Raw genomic sequence first — 19,752 nt, 5'->3', positions numbered from 1 at the left:
TACCTACACACAGAGCCATTATTTTGACACCCTTCTATTTCACAGTGAAATCTAAGCTCCCTCCGAGGGTATCATTTACTGTGCAGCTGCCTTACAGTTTTCAAGAAAATTTAAATTAATGTGAAATAATTTCCAAAATTATAGCACACTAGAAGAGCAATCCCTAGCTGCTTACTCATTTGTGAACCGCAGACAAGCGAGAGACTCTGATTCACGTTTCACTTTTAAAAGAGTCTCAGCAGGGGAGTCGAGGGAAATATCTTCCTGCCTCACCCACACTTCCTGTTCAAAGCCTGCCTCCATAGAGGACAAAAACCCAAAACAGCTATCAGTATTAAGACACAGCTTCCTCTTATCAGCTCTGCCACAGGGAGATTTACACAGTTTGTTTCCAAAATGTCTATTATGTCTTAAATCACCCGTGTCACCCATGAATAGGGCGAACAAACACTTGTCTTAATTACAAGCAGCCACAATATCCATCTTTTAAGCGATGATTCATTATTATTCATGAAAAAAAAATCAGCCAAAAACATTTGCAACTAAATCTTTACCAGACATGGTACCGCAGCTATTCACACTGTGTGTAAAAACATGCTACACAACAATCAACTCCATGTCACTGCAGAAAATAAACTAGCTTTCAGCTTCTGCAGTGAGTGGGTATGACAGCATTCAAATTTGAGCAGAACCTTCATACTGAAAAGATCTACTCCGAGTCAGTGCTCTGAAGACCTTGCATGCAGCAGGCAGCTATTGTTTCCTCCATTGTTCTCCGTAGCGACTTAAATAAAGAGAGTCTCCAAAGCCACACCGCTCTAAATATGTATTTCTGCTGTGCTAATTAGAGACTGTCTGTCAAGCGGGCACTGAGCCCAGGATGAGGGATGGCTAAATATACCAAAACAAAAACAAAGCTTCCAAATGGAAAATTATAAACATTTAGACAGAAAAATCAAGGTCAAAATTGAAAAATATAAGTGGTAAGGTGACTTTATGTGTATTTGCTTAACTGAAGAAGTGCAGCAGCGACAGAAGTCTGTGGTTTGGTCACAAGTTTTGAGACTGTGACTATGAAGCAGGAGCTCTGAGAGATTTTAAAAAGGCAGGAAGGGTCACAGTGTCACTGAGGCAGTTTGCAGAAATTTCAGACAGAAAATGTTCTTCCTTCTATTTTAAAGTGGTTCAATTTAGATGAGCTGCTGCAAAAAGTGCTCTGTGATTCCACTAGTGTAATAAAGTGTGACTTTAGCAGGAAAAAATATCAGATATTATCATATACATAATGGTGATTATCTTTAGATTCTTTGGGCAACTTTAAAAACGTTGTAGCCACGTTTGCTACAATGAAAAAAACAGCAAACAGTTATCTAGTTTTATTTTTACGTAATTTGACGAGTATTCAGTCATGTGAAAAAGAAAGCTTTTACAGGACTGTGTGAAAAACTAAGTACACTCTTATTGTTTCCATACTTCAGCTCAATTCAGTAATACAGAGAAAACCCCAACAATCAAACGCGCCCCTTCGAGCAAGCACTTGGTGACAGTGGGAATGAAAAACTCTGTTTTAACAGGAAGAAAATGCTTGAAGAACCAGGTGTAGGGAGTGTTGGGTGTTGTTCACGTTACGCATAAAAATTTGTGCCAGTTTAAACTATTAAAGATTGTAGTAGGTAAACTTATCATTTTCTCACATTTCTGTCACTGTTGTGTTCTCACAGTGGTTGTTGATCAATGGCCATGATGAAGGAATTGACCTCCCAGCCTATTGTTCCTTCAGTGGGCTGGTTTCAGTCATTATCCAAATGTTCTGTTTATAAGATTGAGGAACGAAACGTTTCTTCCACTGAAAACGCTACGTCCAGATGAACAGAATAAACTTTTGGAGGTTCTGTAACTGTTGTTTATTTTGTTAAATTCCCTCATATTGGATGTATCCTTGCAAACCAGCTCTAGGTTCAAGTTCATATGACATCCATCTGAGGAAAGTTGGCGCTGCCTGATAAAGACATTCTTAGCAGGAGCATACCAAAGTCTGAGCATATTATGTAGAAACGCAAAGTTCTGGCTGTGCTTCAAACCTCTACAATATCCCTGCAAATATTTGTCTTTTTACCCGAATAGCAATGAGGTGTTTAAAAATATCTGTTTAAAAAATATTTAAGTACATACAGGTACGTACATGCATAAATATACATAAAAGATGTGTGAGGTAGACCAGTAATAATTGGAGTCAGTGAAATTGTGTGAGAGTCCAGACGCTCAGATAGCCTGTAGTGTTTTTCTTCACCAAAATCTTGTTCAGATTACTTTTGCTTTGAGTAATAGGAACGGTAATAATCACATTTATCCCTCCTTTCCAGTCTCAGGGGGGTCGCAGGTCAGTCAGTTCTCATCACTTTTCACCATCACTTCACTGCCCACCCCACCCCACCCCAACCCCCCCACCCCTGACTCACTCCCAGCTCAGATAGAAGTGCTCTGACACAGCTTCCAGGAAGGTGAAATGTTTTACTGCTCGCACATTTCCCTTTTGCTGACCTCAAATGACTCCTCTTCTCCCTCCCTGCAAAATAACTGTTCCTTGAGATCCTTCAGCACCGCTGCTCAACGGCACATCTGACACAGCTGGGAACCGAGAGAGGAGTGAAGCGCTCTGTTTCTCTGAAAAGTGCGAGTTCCTTAAAGAGTGGAACAATAGAAGTCATGCCACAAGCCCTGACTGGTATGTTCAGTCTGTGAAAACATTACATTTTAAGGCACGATAGTGTATTTTCGAGCTCTGCACGAAGGCTGGCATGTTCAAACTGTGGAAATATGTGTCTAGCAGATGGTCTTGATGCAAAGACCGACAGAGAGTCGTGCCGATATCATGCTGTGCTAATGGTTTGGTAAAGCTGCAGTTTCTAGCTACTGACTGGCTAATATCATAGCAAACTGTTACTGTAATAAATTCTCTCATAAAAACTCTTCATGGAGGAAAAGCTCAATTTCCAGACCACTGCTGTCTGAAACTGCTACAACTGTACACACAATATATATGAGACAGTGTAAGATAACACAAATGGCTTGATGCGAATGTTAACTGGACTTTCCTTTGGTGCCTCTCCCATTTGTAGATATCGTATAAGCTGATTAACTGCATACTTATAAACATCCCAGAGGAAGCTATTTATCTCGTGGAATGCAGGAAGATGCAGCCTTTATACAACTCTTGGACAAGCAGCTGATATCAATAGATAATTTTGTGATAAGCAATACAAGTGGTTTACACTCGTCCTTCTCGATGGGAGCTTAAGTACAGAGGGACATCAAAGTGTTGGACAGAAATGCTGCATGGCAGATGCTGTTGATGAAGTGTGCCCAGACATTTTTACCTATTTTTAACATTCCTGCTGACCAGCTGCTGAGCAGACCCTATCTGACCACATACAGCTGAAAGGATACTGGATGTAAGCATATTCACAGAATGTGAGATAGCATACTTAAAAACAGGCAACATTTACCTCAGATGCCACAAACCCAAAATTTAACAATAATTGGCTATAATGTGGAGATATCGCTTCTCTAGCAGTTTAGCTCATCAATCGCTTAGAACTGAAATGCAATGAACGTCTGCACTTTATAGTCTGGTGCAGTTATGTAGCCATGAAAAACTGAGGATGTCGCCAGCACAATGGAAAAGTAAAAACTCTTGTGACAGTTTCTAGATTTAAAGCCACCATTCGGAGAATTTGGAAAGAAATCCCCCCTCTGGATGAGTTCAGAGGCAGTATTAAAAAAACAAAACAACGCTGAAATTCATCCATCCATTCTCTTAACCGCTCATCCAACTTAGGGTCAGGGGAGGGGGCTGGATCCTGTCCCAGCTATCATAGGATGAGAGACGGGGTACACACTCGAGATGCCACCAGTCCATCACAGAGCTAAGCGACACAGACACAACCACATACTCTCACATGCACACCTACTGGATTAATAATCCACAAATAACCTCACAGGAATGTCTTTGGAATTTGGTGGGAAACCAAAGCACCCTGAGAAACTCCATACAGTCACAGGGAGAACACAGATACTCTCACATACAAGAAGACTCCAAATCATTTTAATGCATTATCACATCTTTGTGTCAACAGAAATCAATCAGTATATTCTGATAAAAGCAGAAACCAGAGTTGCTCAGGCATCATATTAGAAATACTTCCTTAGAGTCACAGGTTGATGGCATTTTTTATATCACAATTTGGTGTATGCTTATGAGAACACTTACTCACACCTAATCAAGTATATTTTTATTTCATTTGCAACATTTGCAAATAAGTGGTGGAAATGCTTTTTAGTGGTAACCAAATGAATTTTTATTCAAATTCAAAGGGGTATGATGGAGTTTTCTAAATTGTGACAAACTGGCTGCTGAACCTGTTAAGTGAAAACTGTTAGCCACGCGCGCACACACACACACACACACACACACACACACACACACACACACATATATATGGCCAGTCCAGTCGATTTCATGTTACACTCATACTTCCATAGGTGGTAAAAACTATGCCACACAGTCGGAAAAAAATGACAGACCGTGTTCTGAGTTGAGGTCAGAATTTGCTAAACACATGTCATGGAGGCAAAGGAGTGTGGTGGAAAAGTGGCTATCATGTGTGTTCTTTGCAGACACAAAAAGAAGAAGAATGCTGTGACTACAAAAAAAGATGTTTTTCTAGATGTCTGCCTCATCTCTAATCAAACAGATTGTCTACATGTGGCGCACTGTAACAGTGTCGACTCTAATCCATCTGCCTAACATACTGTGTAACGCTGATACTTGTATCACTGTTATATGTTAGGCACTTTCAAAATGCAGGTATCACCTACACTCTTACTTCTCTTCTGTGTAACTGCATTGAGAGTATTCAAGGCTGCTGCTAAATATGCTGCTTACACAACATTTTCAGTAAGGATAACAATGCAGAAAGGCCATGTGAGAGATGAAATAGTATGTAAGGTTTGGATAATTTCTCATGTGGCTCTTTTAATTTTTTCTAAGCACTTTAAGTGTAAAAGCTTGTCAAATGGTTAAGCTAAGAAAAAATAATAATGGGAGTTCAGACCAAGGCTTTATTCATTATTCCTCTTCACAATGTGAAGACTGATAGGCAAGAACAGCCTTCCCGTTGAAAAATTTTTCAACTTTCTTATAATGACTTTTCCTAGAACAAATATTAGACAAGCATTTTCCTTCGCTGTTTCTAATGCACAAACCTCAAAGGCTGCTCTAACAAAATTTCAAGTAAAATGACTGAAACTCTATTGAGGTGGAAGCTGACTTTGTCTGAAAACATAACTTTTGAGAAGTATGCCAAGGCCCTTGGAGTTTCCATTTGTAGGCACAGTACAAACAGTTTATGCTAATTCACCAATTGGGATTTCAATTTTCTGTCCCAAATAACCCAGTCCAAATAGAGACCTGATCTGTTTCCACTGTGGAGACAACAACAATGACATAATCTCACCAATAATCAGGATGTTACCTTAACCAAAAGCCTTTCGGGTCTGTTAAATTCACCTTCTCTCTTTGCAAACATCATGCTCCCCCACTCGCGCAGATGGGATGCATTTGTACAGTATCAGTTTTCAGACATAATAGTGTGTTGTTACCACCAAGGTGAAGTGCAAAAACGCTGCCCTTCTCGAATGGGCAACACATAGAAACAGAACTTTCCACAGAGAGCCTTACATGCAACACTCCTGCAGTTAGGCTGGAAATTATTTCATTGCTAAACAAATTAGCGCCCCTTACGTCAAGTGACACTGAACTGCCCTCTGTCTCTAACAGGACGTCACTGGCACATTAAAACACACTGTCAAGCCAACAGCCAGGCAAAATTACATCCATTCAACCAAGAGTGTTTAGTATCCCCCCCACCACTTTCCAATAACTCCATTGCAACCAACTGTCAGACAAAATGGCCAGAACTTTTGTAACTCTGGGTTGATGAAGAAAGACTCATTCATGATATCCAGCAGTTCTGCATGATCTGATCATCAGACAGGCAAATGTGCATGTGTTTTGTGTTTTAGAGTCGTTCAGAGTGCCCTGTTTGGTTTTAAAGAGACATGTGGACAACACTTGAAAACGCGAACAGTATTTGCTGTGGAGTCAATTCTTAGGTCTTATGGCACTAGTGAACTAATGTACAGTGCATGCTTTGTGTCTGTGTGTGCACTTGTGACAGCACACTGCTTGCAGGTAAATGTTTGACTAGGTAATGAAGCTTTGAATAAATGGAACAAAAACAGCTGGTGTTCTCCATCAGTCCCGTGTTATTCTAGGAGGTAAACACTATGGTCTGGGTTTTTACAGGCAAATACACTTATCTCATAAGGACAGTAGTTTATAGGCAGTAATTTTATCCTCCGAGTGATTATCGAACATAATATAATCCACAGAGTTGAGAGAGATTTCAGTTCTGCCTTAAAGGGTAGAATTTTTAACACCTCGTTATTTTCTTTCCTGTCAAACACTATATGAAGGACTGACCTATAAGGAACAGCGTTCACGTGCCTCTCTGTCAAAGTTCAGCAAAGGCTTAGCTTTTTATCTCTCCATTACCAACAGGTAATAAAATGTAGGCTATATCCTGTTCTGCATTAGTGTGCCCTAGCTCCATGAACCTCTGAAGTCAGGGATCCTTTCAGATCTAAAGAGCAATTGGAAAGTATCCCGGCAAAAGATAGATAACACAGGATAAGGGGAGGAAGACAGGACACAAGACATACTGTGGAATAGAGCTAAATTTTAATAACAACTAATGATTGTTTGCAAATCAATCACAAGTGCAGCAACATATATCTCTTTGCAAACAATCCCTTTTGTTTCAATTTACAGAAAATGCCAATTTAAAAAAAATCATTTTAAATGTGGAACGACATTTCTATAGCAGACAGTGGAAAAACAGGGACTTTTCTGTCATTTTCTTGTTTATCTATTGCTTAATTACTTTGGTGCAGTATGAATAGCAAAAGCTAACCCTGAAAACGACATGCTCCATGCACTTCGTCACACTTTCCAAAGCTGTCCTGTGGGGTGGATTGGAGTCTTTGCCAGGCCAATTCTGGCCCTTGGGCCTTATGCTTGACACCACCGGTATTAACTGACAGTCGCCAGTTTAAACAGTTTCTCTTTGCTTGCCAAATCCTTTGGTTCTCTCTTTAACATTGTAGGATCTTTATGAAGCGACTTGAGACAACAGCTGTTGTGAACTGGCTCTGTATAAATGAAACTGAACTGAACTGGTTTGAGTCAGCTGGGCTTGCATATTTTGTGTAAATCTTTTATTCCAATCTATGACCTTTATGTGATGCATAAATCACAGTTTTCCCAACAAGAATGTTACAACTCAGCTAAGATTTACTTTTTTGCTGACCATAATGTTTTAAAGGACTTTCATGCAAAGGTAACACTTGGAGGCTTTTGATTTGACTGACAGAGGCCTTGCCACCACTCATTACTGAAGGCATGTTCAACACAACTCTGTTGCACAGATGTGAGCGGTCATGACATGCTGTACTGTTCATTTGACGTTTTTAATAAAACCAGCAGTGTTTTTCTTATCAGTAAAAATTAACGTGCTTCTCAGAAATTAGTTTCTAATTCGATTTATAGAGTTTATGTAGCACTGCAAGAAACAATGAAGTTAACAACAAATGAAGTTATTTGGTACTTTTTTCTGTCCACAACAGATAATTTACTTTATTACTATCTTCATTTTTTGTCTGCGTTAATCACAGAAAACTATCCCAGGCTGTTTGTGTTATAATTAAATATCACGTTGAATAAATACAAAGCAATCTCATGAATTTGTACCAATGTTGTAAAACATGCCTCTACGACCGCTGAAATGTACAAAGGGCCACATTACAGGCTGAGCAGTTCTATAATCTCCACTCATCTGTGGTTGTACAGTTGGACATGCACCGGAGGATCTTCACCCCCCGTTGCTTTGCGTCGTGACCTGCCACCCTGGGTTTTTGAGTTTCATGTAAATTTAGTGTGTAATGACACACTGTCAAGCGCACAGATGCTATTATGGTATCCCTACCAAGCAGAGGTCATCTTTTGCCACCCCACCCAAAGGAGGGATCACTGCGCCAACATGGTTAAAGGCCCTGCTTTCACCCAGACCAAAATGACATATGATTTTATCTATATATTGGCAAGAGTTTGTGGTGCAGAGTGCTGAGAATCCTATCTGAAACTGTACAGGCCAAACAGATACTTAAGTGAAGTTTTCTTTACAGGTTTTTATATGTGCTAAAATTTAGATTTCTTTGTTCTCTTTTGACTAGGTGTGAATGTGAGTGTGAATGGTTGTCTGTCCCTCTGTGTTAGCCCTGCGACAGACTGGCGACCTGTCCAGGGTGTACCCCGCCTTTCGCCCTATGACAGCTGGGATAGGCTCCAGCGCCCCCCGCGACCCTGAAAAGGATAAGCGGAAGCGAATGGATGGATGGATGGATGGTCTCTTTTGATTCATTTAGAGTCAAGAGACTTTAAACTGGGGAAACACTATTACAAGTGCCCCCCCAAAAGTTTATTCTCTTCATCTGGACGTATGGGACAATGGGAGAAACATTTTGTCACTCATTCAAGTGATTTTTCAGGCTCAGCTAAATGCACTTTTCCTCAACCTTATAAACAGTGCATTTGCATAATGACTGAAACTAGCACCACTTACGAACAACGGCTGTGAGGTCAGTTTCTTGGTTGGGACAGTGGAAACGTAGGAGGTACTCCAGCCAAGTCTCTAAGATTATGAGAAACAGGGAAGAGAGCATTTGGCATGCAGACAAGTCCATCCATCCATGCATCCATCCATCCATTTTCTTCTGTTTATCCAGGACTGGGTGCAGCAGCCTAAGTACACCTGGGGTGTCCTGGTGCCCAGTCATCTCCTCCAGCTTGTCCAGGGGAAGACCAAGGTGTTCCCAGGACAGTTGAGAGGTAAAACCTCTCCAGCATGTCCTGGGTCTACGGCTGGGGCCTCCTCCTCCTCCTGGTGTGACATGCCCGGAACACCTCACCCATGAGGCGCCCAGGAGGCATCCTTGTCAGATGTCTGCACTACCTCCATACTCCACTTTCGATGTGGAGTATGGAGATGTGGAGCAGCTCTACTCTGAGCCCTTCCCGGATGGCTGAACTACTCACCTTATCTCTAAGGGACATGCTATCCACCCCACGAAGAAAGCAAATTTTTACCGCTTGTGTCCATGATCTTGTTCTTTTGGTCACTATCCAAAGCTTGTGAACATAGATCAAGTGGTAAATTAAGAACTCAGCTTTACGCTTAGCTGTCTCTTCAAAATAATGGACTGGTATAGTGTCTGCATGACTGCAACCGAAGCACCAATCCATCTGTCAATCTCTCGATCCCCTCACTTGTGAACAAGACCCCAAGATACTTAAACTCCTCCACTTGGGGCAGTAACTGTTTAATTGTATAAAGATCAAATGGCTTGTAGCAGCAGGCCACACCCCATACTCCTGAAGCACCTCCCACAGAACACTATGAGGGTTTTCCATGGGCTCTTCAAAGTCCTCCAACACCCGAGTTTTTGCTTCAGCCACTGCCTGAGCTGCTTTCTGCTTGGCCTGTCAGTACCTATCGACTGCCTCCAAAGTCTCACAGGCTAGCCAAGCCCAATAGGACTCCTCCTTCAGCCTGATGGCTCCCTTCACCTCTGGTGTTCGACATCTGGTTCAGTGGTTATCAACCACTTTGTGGCTGCAGCTCAGTGCAGCAGCAGCGTCAATAATAGTGCTGAACATGGTCCATTTGGACTCAATGCCCCCAGTCTCTGCTGCTGTCGAAGCTCTGTCAGAGGTGGGAGTTGAAGGTCTTACGGACAGGGGGCGCGTTCTCAGCGCACCCTCACTATTCATTTAGGCACCCCAGGTCAGTCAAGCATCCTCCCCTGCCACCTGATCCAACTCAATACCAGATGGTGATCAGTTGACAGCTCAGCACCACTCTTCACCTGGGTTCATCAAGAACATATGGACATATAGATCTGATGATACAATAACAAAAATTGATCATTGGGCCGCGGCCTGGGGTGTCCTGGTGCCACATGCTCTTAGGGACATCCTTATGTTCAAACATGATGTTTGTTATGGACAAACTTTGATTTGCACAGAAGTCTAGTAATAGAGCACTGCTTGGGTTCAGATCTGGCAGCCCATTCCTCCAAATCACACCCCCTGCAGATCTCTCTTTTGCAGATCTCTCATGAACGTAGAAGTCTCCCAGTAAGACTACCCTCCTTCAAAAACCCCACCCAGGGACTCCAGGAAGGCTGGTAACTCTGAACTGTCATGGCGCAGACAACATTCCCGACCCGAAGGCCCAGGGAACAAACCCTCTCATCTACTGGGAAAAAACTCAATGTGCAGGCAGCAAGTCGAGGGGATACTAAGATACCCACCCCGGCCTTCCGCCTTTCACCAAGAGCATCTCCAGACTGAGACAGAGTCCAGCCTGGAACCAGGAGACGGGTTCCAGAAGCAAAAGCTGTGCATTGAGGTGAGCCTGACTATACCTAGCCGGCACCTGTTAACCCTAACGCACTAGCTCAGGCTCCTTCCCCACCCGAGAAGTGATGTTCAGATGTCCCAGTTGGTAGTCTCAGTACCAAGAATAGATCAGCCAGGGTCTCCGTCCCTGGCCACCACCCAGCTCACACTGTACATGACCCCTACGACTCCCCCTGTGGTTGGCAGGCTTACCGGAAGGTGGGCCCATATCCCTTTCAGGCTCGGTTAGGCCTCATGGACTAAGGCCTGGCCACCAGGCACTCACCCGTGGGCACCTTTTCTGGGCTTGGCTCCAGGGCAGGGCCTCAGTAACCCTATGCCAGGTAGGGTGAACTGTTTCCTAGATCTTCCACTCATAGGGGTTTTTGAATCACTTTTTGTCTAGTCCCTCACCCAAGACCAATTTGCCATGGGAGACCCTGCCAGGGGGCAAACAAAAACACAAAACCCTGAAATCTACCAGTACACTTCTAATACAGCTGTCCTAAATTTATGGTTTTTGCAAGCCAGGATCAGAGCTACATGCTTTCAAATGTTTTTCTTTTCTTTTTGTTTGCAACAGAGTTGATTTCTTGGAAGCTCAGCAAACATCACTGATGGAGTTTCTTGTACAGTTCACAAGGCTGTTCATGTTAGTTTTACAAATCGTTTACAAAGTGACACATTGAGTACATTTGCTCCCAAAATATTAAAAGAAAATGGGCAAGTGGCGCACACTGTGACACACATCTTGATTTCTATGCTCCTAACAAGAAAAAATTAAAATGAAAAACAACTGAAAGAAATAGCCAAATCTGCAAACTGAGTAACATTCAGAAGATTTTCCAGATGGCTGTTTTACATTAAAGCGTTGGGACTTTCGCTGGGGGTGTAGATTTGAATTTAAGCCATCCTGTTGAGAATTCTAGGCCTTATACCCCTTCCTTTAAAAGTCCCAGGCAGGCAGCGCCACAGGGAAAACATCACTCTATTAAGTTATTATTCACACTTTGAAGTCCTTCTCACCTTTCTCCTAAACTCCACTCAGCTCAGCATTTAAGGCACAAATTAAAAGCAAAGGCCTTGAGGCATGGGGCCATCTGGTCCTTCGTATGCCTCGGCTGTACATTTCATTAGCAGGCTGATTTTTCTTTCCCCACAGCATGAGACTCGGTGAAACAGTACGTACTGAGGGCAAGAGGCAGTAAGACATTTTTACATTACTTAGCATGACTGTTTCTAAACTGAGCATATGGGGAAGAATCTGACTAAATTGCAGTTTTCACATGCAACTGCAAAGAATGAGAAGACGAAAGAATGATTTGAAGATCAAAGTGCTATGTTTTAACATACTACAAAGGCAAAATGGGTTTTTTTTTTTTTGTTTGTTTTTTTAATTTGCTTTGGAATAAAGTAAAGTGTATGTAAGTGCCAAAATTGCTTTCATAGTGTCTTTCACCCATTTATACAATACCATAAAAATTTAAATTTATACATCAACACTATAAATTCCATTTGTGTTGATGTAATTCAGACATGCCTCTGAAATGATGATCTGTAAACAATGAAAGCACCTGTATTCTTAAAACAAATCATAGGATGAGAATCTAGCAAATTTAGTTATCATTTGATGTCAATTTAGATCTGTATAAGCTGCACCCAGTTATATTTTTACAGCGTTATTGCATCAAATGATTTAGTGTAACACGAAGTGTAATGTGAATATGAGTCACTTGTATTGAAAAGGTCACAGGAAGCCACGCAATTGCAGGTGCCCTCAGCTCTATGAAGCATTTTAGCAGCTTTTTTTCTTGGGTATTTGTAGACCTCATAAGACAAAAATGTAGAGACTATCTGCTTACACATTTTTCACAGTTTAGCCAAAAGCTTATTGGGAAGGTTAAAAATGAGTATTATTATTATTATTCATTGTCATGCTTTCTTGAAGATAAAGGGTTTGGTAATAGTCCGGTTACATGTCTTTTTATCTTACTTCCAAGGAGCCAGGCTTTCATTGTTGGACAATGGCTCGATCGATTTTAAATCCAGTTTTTCTACCAAGGGTGGATGGGTGGCTGTTAATGAGTGTTATTATTTCAAGAATAAGCAAGACCCAAAGAGACCAGTGCATGCATTACACATTCATTTAGACAAGCAAAGATGCACTCAGGATTCAGGTCAATACTTTCAGGTAAAAGTTTTGCTTGAAGTCAGAGGTGGGACCAAGTCATTGTTTTGCAAGGCTCAAGTAAGTCTCAAGTCTTTATCCTCAAGTCTCAAGTCAAGTCTCAAGTAATGTCAGGCAAGTCAGAGTCGAGTCTCAAGTCACTGGTGTAAAAGTCCGAGTCAAGTCACAAGTCTGAAATTTTGAATTTCAAGTCCTTTCGAGTCTTTAAAAAAAAACGAAAAAAAGCATGTTGCAGTTATATGCTAAATGTAAATATTAGACCATGTAATTTTTAAATCTGTGTTTTTCTCAACACATGACAAAATAGTGAACTTAGAAAATATACACAAATTGTGAAATTGCACCTCTTTAAAATGCAGCTCAATTAAACCTAGCTCCAAGAATAATTTTCACCGACAGTTCTGAGATAAGCTGCATGTTATTCTTGGATGCGGTTGTAGGACCGGCTTTAAAATCGCATGACAAAAATATCATACACATTAAAAAAAACTGCATCACCAACGTAGCCTGGACAACATTTGCTAGTTAGATGAAGTCAGCTATCTCATCGTAGCATATTTATATGCATATTTATAATCATACGGTTCTTGGAGTGAGTGCATACACTCGTGAAGTTTAGTAACTTCCGGTCACTGCAACAAGCCCAGGTACAGTTTACCGACGGATGGGTACAGGACCTTGAAATGCACCGTGTAGAACGAAAGACCATCGTACATATCATAAGTTTACCAGTCTCACAAATCGTCGTCATAAATACACATTCGTTAACCGTTTATTAATAGGACCTTTGAGCTCAACGGTAATTAATTAGTAGTGGAAATAATTTCTGGTTCGCATCACAGAAATGTAGCAGTGACAATAATACTGTATGCTGTAATCGTACTGGGCAATTAGTGATACAAAACAACTGTTTTATCCTGTGAATAAAAGTATATGTTTTTGTCAATGTACCATAATAACAGAAGCGAAACGCAATATTGTGTCAGGACAATTCACTATTTATGCACAATAAACAAAGGAGCATAGCGCGACAATTTCTGTTCAGCGCCAGACTTGCTTGTAACCTATATCACCAATTATGTTATGAAAATGACGTATTAACTACTACAAAACACTGACCTTCGTGTAAATGCTTGGAGCAGACTAACCTGTGAGCTGGAGTGTTCTGGGACGTTATATTTGATCTTTGAATGGCTGCAATCCAGGCCATCCGTCGCGTCTTTGTTACTTCGGAAACATGGCTCGAACAATTTCTCTTCAACGACGTAATCCGATAACAACCGATCTCTTTACCCGTCGGCTTCCCGTGGCTGTCATGCGACCGGCTATTGCAGTTAATAATACAACAGCTTCTTGCCATTTTTGTGTTTCTTTTTATCGCTGTGTGACTGATTTCAATTGAAAGCCTGCGTGCGCTAGTACCTCTTGCCACGAGTTCCCAGAATCCTTTGCGGTTTTACCCCTGAATGACGTCACATTTTCAATCTCTATATAATATGCATGTTAAATTTTATATTTGGGGTGAAATATCAAGTCTTTTCAAGTAAACCGGTTCAAGTCCAATTCAAGTCCCAGGTCATTGGTGTAAAAGTCCAAGTCAAGTCACAAGTCTTAGAACATTTTTTCAAGTCAAGTCTAAAGTCATAAAATTAATGACTCGAGTCTGACTCGAGTCCAAGTCATGTGACTCGATCCACACCTCTGCTTGAAGTGTCCAAACACTGTTGTGCCAGATGATTGATAGGGAAGAAAGAACAGGTTAGAAGTGTTTCCAATGAATCTAAGGAATGAACTGTGAATGGACACCTAACTTGGGTCTCTTTTCTGAGTTGCAGGTGGGGAAGGCAGATGACAGCTCTAGAGGTAAGAAGTGGTAGAGGGTGAGCAAGCAGATAAATATTCTAGGGTGAGTATTGTTGAGGAATTGCCAGATCTTGGTTTGCAAGTTCAACTGGAGCCAAGGACACATCAAGCCATTCCATCGGGTTGCAGGGGCCAGCCAAAATACACAGCAGTAGGAATTAGGAACAGAGATGACAAAACAAGGTCAGGAAACTAGGTAAATCACAATGTTTGAAGCAATGATCTGGCCAAGAGTGGAGGTTTCAGCTAGGCATTTGTTCCAGAGGAGTGTTGAGGAAATGCGAAGCAGGTGTGCAGTGGACCAGAAAGTAGGGCCGAACAGTGACCCAGGGTACACTCTACCTGAGAACAAGATAGAAACAAATGCTTCTAGGTGGCCTGCAAGCTTGGTCAGGGTTTGTCTTGTAAAAGTCAGAGATCAGAAGGGGAACCAGGATGTAAGCCCAATGAACCAAAGACCGCCCCTCAGGATCATAGGCCCTGACCCTGCCTGGACTGGAAATCCCAAGGTGTATCTGGCGTGAAAGTTTTGGTGAATTTTCACAGGTCCTGATACCATTCCAGGTATGTTGGAAGTATTCGGAGCGGGGGTACGGAAAATGGAAGATGGTGCTGAGCAGATCACTACTATGATGGGTTTGCACTTCTTTCGAGCCAATTGTGGAGTCCTCACAAGAGAGCAGCTCATTTTGTCACAGCTCATGTGAAGAATGTTAAAGAATAATCCCTTATGAGCTCCATCATTCCAACTGGTTTCAGCAACTGGGATGCAGAATTCGTTAATCTGATTAGTAATTCCTCTAGCATATCTAATATGCAGTTTGTCGTGGTGGCAGAATATGGTCTAACACTTTCTTAAATTCTGCTCTTGAGTAAACTGAAAATGTACGAAATCTTAGACTGAAGTAAATTAATAAGGAGTATGACTAAAGGCTAAAGAACACTGGAGAAGAAAGCTTTGACAGAGGTTTGCCTGTCTTCAAAGATATCAGGAATAGGGCTTCGGAGCGTGATGTCACGGGGGTGGGCGTGGAAAGGATTTTGGCCCGATTCACCATTTTGGGGGTCTAAGCTAGGAGCGATAGCATAGCCATGGTTCGTACTTGCTGTGTGCTCGGCTGCAATGTTCGATCTTACGACCGGCACGGGAATAAGGTTGGATTGTCTTTTTATGCTTTCCCAACCTGGAAGCGACATGAGGCAGCTCGTGTATCGATGTTACCAAACGAAGGCGTCCAGCCTGGAGAGCAGCTGTGAGACGAGCTGACGTGCAGCTCTCTTCCATCTCCAAATATCTGTTGGTGCTCCAGACATTTTCATTCCGGTAAGTTCTAAATATGTTCATATCACTCTTTATAGCCTATTAGTTTCATTTTCGATGCGCTCTGAGCTCATAGCAAATTAGAACAAACATCCTACTGAGTGATTTTGCAGAACTACCTTCTATTTATAGAGTTGCTAATTATTTGGCATTATTGCAGCAAACCAGCCGATGAAATGGATGAAACATCATGACTGGTTTCCAGCGCTACACGAGGGACCTGCTTCAAACATACCACCATGCCAATCTGATTACTTCTTCCATGTGAGGGTGAAGAGGTGACCCTCCTGGATAAGATGGTGAAGGTTTGCTGCGTTTGGTGAACAGTGTGATAATAAAACCAGAGAAGAATGAAACCTGCTCCTGTTAAATATTCTTAAGTCTTGTGCTGTTATTTTTTCAAAAGATACAGTAAATAAAGTAATGTTAGTAGTGGGTGATATCATGTAAACACTCATGATTTGGTGTAAACATTTTGTCATTTGTAAACTGTAAATGACATCATCACTGTAACTGATGTGATGTTCTATAAAGTGGTTTAAAAAAAAAAAAAAAAGGCAAAATAATTTAGTTTCTTTATTCAACTTTTGAACAGCGGGACTCAGTCAGTACATATTCAGTAAATGCAAATTATTTACACAGCAGTGCACTACAGGCATAAATCTAGACCCCTAGATAAAACATGATGGCATTATAGCAGTGACAACTCCTCCACAGTAGCAGGTGGGATTTCTTTTTTGAGGACGGCTCCTTTTACCTGTCACTACAGATGGTCTGTGTATGTTTTGATCAAGAGCCTTTTTTTGGGCAGCTGAAGAGAAGTCGTCTATCTTATGGCCAACCTCTGGCTGTATCTTGGTCATATTACCAGGCAAAACCCAGTATGCAGGTTCATCTGTAACAGTCCTTGTGCCACGGATCAACACTGTTGCTTCTACATTAAACAGAAGAGCAGTGACGTGGGTGCAGGTCTCTGCGACTCCGGCCATGCAGGTGCAGCGGGCGGCTTCAACCTTCCCTGTGATGCTCACAGTGACCCATGGCTGCAATGCTGGTTCATTCAGTCTTTGAGTGCAGGACCTGAAGCACACACAGACAAAGTTCATTTAAAGACAAGAACTATGAGCCAAGGTCGACGTAAATGTGTTTAATCTACTTTATCATAAATGTAACAAAGTGTTTAGAAAGTTAGCACATACATGTCATTTTTCATTTCTTTATGTGTCCATCTATAGAACGCTGCATGTTATATTCTAAATCTGTCTGTTCTCTGTCAGAAACCTGCCTGCAGAAAATGAACCTAAAGTATGTAATGCAAGGATGTCATCACTTTAGAGATGGAGAAAGCATAAAATGTATTTTTAGTGACACAAGATACAAACATGGAAGCAAGATGTATAATTAGAATTATTTATAATAAACATTAATAAATCATTGCAATTTCTTTAACCATAAAGAATAACTAAATCCTTCAGGACAATGTCTCATCAATGCACTGAACTCACTATGTTATCCCTCTAACAGCCTCCACATGTTCTCACTGTAATTTCCCCTCATGAATGAATTTATGCTGCACTAATGTGAATGTTTGCAGGGAAATCAAACACATTTCACTCGCAGTACTCGAGCTGACTTACCTTTGTTTGAATGACGACTTGTACGCGCTGACTCCACAGATAAGGTATGAAATATGTCAGGCTACGTCAATAGCGGTTGGTCTTCAGGGTTTCTACTCCACGGCCGTATTTCATACGGGTCCACATTTCGAATGCACGCTATTTTCTGCAAGTACCGCCGCTTCGCCTCTGGACGCAATCGGTCTCTATACAGTCCATTCTCTTTTGAGCTGCTTTTAAGCATCTTGTAATCGTCGTTCCAACACAGTGTGTTTGATTTGATTCGTAGACCCCGAAAATGCCGCCGCGCTCCCACAATGCATTGCGGCGTGACGTCAACTCCGAAGCCCTAAGTGGGAGGGATCACACTTACTGAAGCCTCTGGCAAGTGAGGAGGAACAAAAGGGTGAGGACTGAAGGAGTCTGGCATTTATCTTTTGAATTGCATTACTCAGCAGATCTAAGGATATATTGTTGGCCTGCTGCTTTTTTACTAGGAAATATCATCATATGAACAGCAGCTGAGTCTGCTGAGCCCACTGAGTGGCCAAATCATTCAGTTATATTTACAAGAATGAACAAACTGGGAAGCAGGGTTCAGGCTAGAACTATTCACGAAGACTACTTAAAGCAAAGCTTACCCAAGACTGTTCACACACTCGATATCGACTTTCATGCTAGTCAGAATTGTTTTTGCCTTACAGTATATACAACATTTCTATTTATGTTTGCAAGTTTCAGTAAATCGATGCACTTATTTCCCATTTTCTTAGCAAAATGTTGTCGGGAAACTGACATCCCTCCTATTATTTTATACTATATTTTGTTTCTCTTTGTTTTTGTGTTGTTCAGCACTTTAAAAACGCACCAGGGCGGAGGGAGGTTTTGGAGTCTTCTCACACCCCCGTTCTCTGCGACCTGCTGGAGCGGGGGGCCGGGAGGAGGAGTTGGCCGTCCAACTGGGGTCTGGAGTGTGGGGCCTCCCTGCTGCTGCGGAGTCTGCTCCTCCCCACCGCAGGGAAAAAGGGTAACACCACCTGGGTCTGGGTGCAGTTTCCCCCTCCAGAGTACGCTTGGGGAGTGTGATTGTGTGTACAGTGCCTCTCTATGTCTGTCTCCACGTTGGTTGAGTGTTGAGTAATTGCATACGAGAGCATGAGGGTGGGAATGGATGCTTGTATCGGTGTGTCTGTATGTCTGTGTCTATATGTCAGGTTGGGTATCAGACGCCACCTCTCTGAGAACATCTCAGGCCCTCTAAGGCAGCGGTCCCCCATCCCCGGGCCTTGGACTGGTACCGGTCCGTGAGTCGTTTGGTACCGGGCTGCGAGAGTTGAGGCTCAGGTGTGAAATGTATAGTTTTCAGAGGTTTTTATCGGTTTTCAGCGTTATTTTGTTATCGTTTTTATCATTTACTCGGTTTTCCTGGGTCTTTTCACGTGTGTTATGAATAAATTTTCTTTTTTTCGGTACCGGTACTAGTTTTATTTTGTTGTATTTATCCGCGACACCTTAAAGGCCGGTCCATGAAAATATTGTCGGGCATAAACCGGTCCGTGGCGCAAAAAAGGTTGGGGACCGCTCCTAAGGTATGGAGGCCTATCTCCCCCCACCACTTCCCCTGCCAGTGGCAGACGCCCTCAGACATCGGTGCGTTGGTGGTTCTTTGTGTCTGGGGGTGGGCGTCCAGGTACACACCGGCTCACTCCTTGGTGGCTGCTTATCGGGGCCTGGAGCCTGGGGCTCGCTCGGGCCACTTCGGGGGTGGGGTGCCCTCGGCCTCTCGGCCTGGGGCTCGGTCACTCTGGCACAGCTGGCTGCCGGCGGAGCTCACGGGCACGTCACTGCAACCCCCCTGGCTTCTGCTCCGCGGCTGCTGAGTGACCCCTCATCTGGGACTCTCCTCAGCTCTTTCTGGGACAGTGGCGCGGCTGCCCCTCTGTTGGTCTTCCTTGGTCTCTTGTGTTCTGGGGGCCTCTGGATGTCTGGAGTTTTGATCTCCTCCATACCTGCTTCATGCCCTGGAGGACGGGGCTGTGGCTCCCCACACCCTCTAGCAGATCATTACATGAAGGAACCTTTTAAATACAAGCGTGCTCATGCTCACAGGTGTACACACGGGTGCTCACACACACAAACTACACCCTTTTTGGCTCCTACCTCAAAGCACACTGTGCGCTGTCTT

This window comes from Haplochromis burtoni, unplaced genomic scaffold (genome assembly GCF_018398535.1).
Source record: "Haplochromis burtoni strain Fernald_Lab_line unplaced genomic scaffold, NCSU_Asbu1 Contig_76, whole genome shotgun sequence".
In the NCBI taxonomy this organism is placed as follows: domain Eukaryota; kingdom Metazoa; phylum Chordata; class Actinopteri; order Cichliformes; family Cichlidae; genus Haplochromis; species Haplochromis burtoni.
Note: the sequence above shows the minus strand (reverse complement) of the source record.